The sequence below is a fragment of the Notolepis coatsorum genome (assembly GCF_963971535.1).
Source record: "Notolepis coatsorum genome assembly, chromosome: 1".
NCBI lineage: Eukaryota > Metazoa > Chordata > Actinopteri > Aulopiformes > Paralepididae > Notolepis > Notolepis coatsorum.
The window spans coordinates 1,304,749-1,309,748 of NC_140165.1; the positions used below are offsets into that span (position 1 = coordinate 1,304,749).

The following is a 5,000-nucleotide window of genomic DNA, read 5'->3' on the forward strand; positions in this document are numbered from 1 at the left end:
TCATATCATCTTTTGACCATATCACAAAACTCTAAGGGTGGGAGAACTGACTGTTTCGTGTCATAAAATGGGATTCTGCATCGGTGTGAAAAAAATTCAGTTTTTCTTAGTTCTGTTTTGTGGGTTTTGAATGAAAGCTCAGTGGACTTCACACTTAATGCTCAAATTCATCCCTTTCACAGCAGCCATTTTGACTCCTCATAGATGGGTAAGCAAAGGTACATGAATATTCTATACCTATGGTTACAGCATAGTGAATGTACTATAACTATGGTTACAGAATAATGAATATTTCTATATATCTATGGTTACAGACTAATGCATATACTATATCTATGGTTACAGAATAATGCATTTTTTATTAATTTTTTTTAAACAAAAGTTTTTATTGGTGAAGCAAGTTTGTACAATTACAAAATCAGAATGATTCATTCACCCTTTTTCCCTTTTTTTGTATAATCTACCCCACCCATCCCACCCCCAAACCCACCCACCCACCCACCCCACGGATCAACAGGTAGGGTTACATACATAACATGCAACAAGAGAAAAGGTTAAAATACAGACAATAATAACAATTGCTACTGACAATAATACAATTAAATTAAATTAAATAATACAAAATACAAATATTGAATATAATAATGAATATTTCTATACATCTATGGTTACAGACTAATGAGTATACTATATGGTTATAGAATAATGAATATTCTATATGGTTACATAATAGTGAATATTCTATATAGGTTACAGAATAATAAATATTCTATATCTATGGTTACACCTTTGTTTACCCATCTATGACAGGTCAAAATGGCTGCTGTGAAAAGGGTCTATTGTCCTACTTCACTATGACATCACGATGGACACAGAAGGTCAGAAGGGGGGGGGGGAAGAAAATGTACCCTTATAAATTGCCAAAATGTAACAAATCTTAATTTCAGTTGGAGTGGTTTTAAATATCTAAGCTTTGTATTTGAATTGACCAAAACAGCCATTGCAATAGCAAAAAATAACTAAATCTCCGTTAATTCTGACTAGCTAACCCCCCTCTGCGAGAAATCCTGTTTCCGTAGTAACATGACCAGTGAAACGCAACAACGGATGCTTAATGAAGACACAACATTGATACTCAGAGAGAGAGATGTGCAAAGAAAAGATGAGAAAGTCATTTTGATTCACGAGCCAAACCGACCCAAACACCGACCTTGCACTATATAGTATTGTATATTAGTACACTGCACAGTATTGTATATTATATGGTAACTCAGTTACGTCTATTCTGCATCGAACATTGTACATATGTCTAAACTGAACACTGTGACCTCATTTTTTTTTACTTCTAATTTACATGCTATACTATGTTATTTTATTTCATACTTATCTTGTCTTGCACAGTCTCTGGAGCGTTACAGTAAGAAGCATTTTGTATAAAAGTATTCTGTACTTCTGTATGACAACTATTAAAGAAGAGAAACAGGTGGACTAAGACTCATAGAACTCTGTTGACTAGTCAATAAGTTACTTTAACCAACACATCTGGAATATTGTATTGTTGTCGTTTGTGATGTCACAGATGTGTTTTCAGGAAGTAACTCACAATCAGTCAATTAGTAAACTAGGACCCTAACGACCAATTAGTCAACTAGGACCCTAACAACCAATTAGTCAACTAGGACCCTAACGACCAATTAGTCAACTAGGACCCTAACGACCAATTAGTAAACTAGGACCCTAACGACAAATTAGTAAACTAGGACCCTAATGACCAATTAGTCAACTAGGACCCTAATGGCCAATTAGTAAACTAGGACCCTAATGACCAATTAGTAAACTAGGACCCTAATGGCCAATTAGTCAACTAGGACCCTAACAACCAATTAGTCAACTAGGACCCTAACGACCAATTAGTCAACTAGGACCCTAATGACCAATTAGTCAACTAGGACCCTAATGACCAATTAGTAAACTAGGACCCTAATGACCAATTAGTAAACTAGGACCCTAATGACCAATTAGTCAACTAGGACCCTAATGACCAATTAGTAAACTAGGACCCTAATGACCAATTAGTAAACTAGGACCCTAACGACCAATTAGTCAACTAGGACCCTAACGACCAATTAGTAAACTAGGACCCTAATGACCAATTAGTAAACTAGGACCCTAATGACCAATTAGTAAACTAGGACCCTAATGACCAATTAGTAAACTAGGACCCTAATGACCAATTAGTAAACTAGGACCCTAATGACCAATTAGTAAACTAGGACCCTAATGACCAATTCATCAATTAATTTCCTAAGAGAGCGAACAGCCCTACGATAGAATAATAGGGTCTTTTCACAGCAGCCATTTTGTCATGTCACAGCACGGCGGCATACCAGTTGAGCTAAGCGTCGAATGAAAAACATCAGGGATTACGGCTACATAATGCCGCAAGCTCTGCCGCTCCGCTCCGCGGCTGCCGCGGGGCGTGTCACAGCCAATCAGGGAAAACACGGAAGCACTCTGCAGCACTCTTCGGCTCCAATTAAAGAATAGGCCACCTGGTCGGGGACTGACCTTTAGATTAATCTGTCTAGTTTAGTTAGGATGTCTATTTTCCCCCATGTCTGATTTTTTGCAGCACCACAAACATGGGAACTCTCTAACTGGACGTCCCGCGATGATGTCGGGGAGTTCGCGACCCTCTCTGCGCCGCCCCCTATCTCCCTGTCTCCGGCTGTCTCGGACCAATGACGGAGTGTTGAATGTCCCGTGATTAAGACGGGGAGGACGTGACCCTCTTTGCGCCGCCCCTGTGCCTCAAATAGATTCGCTATCAGCTCTATCTTTAATCTTTCAAAATGTTCAGTTGCTATCGCTATCAGCTCTATCTTTAATCTTTCAAAATGTACAGTTGCTATTGCATGCACTCATCTGTGTTCCACTACACACATGAGTGCATGCTTACCAACTGTTAGTCTGCAACACTACTATCACCGACATCTAAGAAGGGAGATCCCCCCTTGAATGGCCCTTCTAAGGTTTCTCTCCTCCACACTGCCTGTGGAGCCATTTTTCCCTATTGTTAGGTTTAGTGAGTTTTCCTTACCTTCGCGTGGGGTGTGTCTGGGAGTGCTTGCATTCTTTCATTTATTTTAAATTTGTTGGACCTTATGGTGTTCTTGTTCTGTTCTTGACTTATTGTTATGTTTCTTCTTGACTTGTAAGAAGACGTGTACGGCCCATGGGGACATTAACGTGTGTTGTCGGGCCTTACAAATAAATTTGATTTAACAGAGAGGAGTGGACACTGAGGCTCCTAACAGAGAGGGAGAGGACACTGATGTTGAAGTAGCCTGTTAGTTTATATAAGTAAGTAAGTAAGTAAGTAAGTAAGTAAGTAAGTAAGTAAGTAAGTAAGTAAGTAAGTAAGTAAGTAAGTAAGTATTTATAAAGCACCTTTCATACATGTCATGTAGCTCAAAGTGCTGTACACAATTATAGGCATATATAACGATAAAAGCAATAAAGTCACAGTGATCAGTTAAGATCATGTTTAAAAAAAAATAATAATAATAATAATAGTAACGTAAAAATGAAAATAACGTAAAAACAGTCATTTGCTTACCAGTTTGGGAGAACAGGTCCGCACAAACATTTCCGCTCAGTGGCAACCGGAAGTGCACTAAACCAATGCACTTGTATGGTAGGTAGCAAAGGTAAGTAAACCAGAACACCCGTCCCAGAGGGCTGGACGACCGACGGAGCGGAGGACCTGCAAGTCCAATAGGAACACCAGACCACCACAATCTCACGGCGTATGTAGGCCTGGATGCTTGTATGCTTTCTACAACGCAGTTGGTCGATTTGCGAATCTGATTGGCCAGCTCATTTCTGGTCATGTGACATGTACGCCCAATTCTGGACGCAAGTGTCTACACTGGTTAAGCTTAGGCGCTCTTTCGAAGTTGGTTAAGGTTAGAGTTTGTCTTAGAGCATGGCGATAGAACGCCAGGTGCTTTGCAGGCTGTTCGACGTGGAAATGGGTCAAAGACACAGCTCGTCACGCTATGGGGCGCACATGTCACATGCCCAGAAACGTCAGTGGCCAATCAGAATCGCAAATCGCCCAACTGAGTTGTAGAAAGCATACACGCAGCCTGGATCATGTTTTTGGTTACCATGGAGATGACTGAGCCGTGTGAGGGGGGGGGGGGGGGGGGGGGGGGGGGTCTTACCTGAGGAAGTGGGGTCATCATGAGAAGTCGGGCAGCATCCTCTGGTGGGTCTCCGTAGTAGAGTTGAACTTGTGGCTGAGACGGCCGCCAACACTGCCCCCTGGGTGACGACGCAGGGATACCAGCGGTGAAAATAACACTGAATATTATGCCTAGATTTGAAGTCACCGTGAGTGTCTTGATACTCATCTGAAGCTACAATATATATCAATATGTATCCATATGTATCGATATTAGTGATGCACCGATGTGAAAATTGTGGCAGATACCGATAACCGATATTAACATTGCTGTTCTGGCCGATACCGATATTTACCGATGTCGATATCTCTGTATAGAAAACACTTTTTTATGTTAATCAAATAAAAAACTATTTTCCAAAACGCATTTTATATTTCTTTTACTTTTGTAATTTATTTTCAGAAATGACTGATATTTTTAAACAATTTAAGACCAAAACATGTTAGATAACAATTTATTATTTTTTAAATAAATAAAAATTATTTTTTTTCATAAAATCTGCCATATTTTGATATCGGACCGGAAAAAAGATAAAATTACCATATCGTCCGATATTATATCGGCAGACGATATATCGTGCACCACTAATCGATATATATCAATATATATATATCAATATATATCAATTTATATCAATATGTATCAGTGTGTATCAATATGTATCGGATATATATCAATATGTATCAATATATATCAATATATATCAATATGTATCAATATGTATCAATATATACAATATATATCAATATG

The 5,000-nt window shown here is 39.0% G+C and overlaps 1 long non-coding RNA gene across 1 annotated transcript in view; it reads right to left on the reverse strand.

Moving 5' to 3' along the window:
- Nucleotides 1–5,000, reverse strand: part of LOC311229344 — a 12,085-nt gene that overhangs the window by 6,443 nt on the left and 642 nt on the right. Inside the window, exon 2 of the long non-coding RNA XR_014619746.1 lies at nucleotides 4,230–4,329. This is a non-coding gene — a long non-coding RNA (uncharacterized lncRNA). The remainder of the gene's footprint in view (nucleotides 1–4,229; nucleotides 4,330–5,000) is intronic.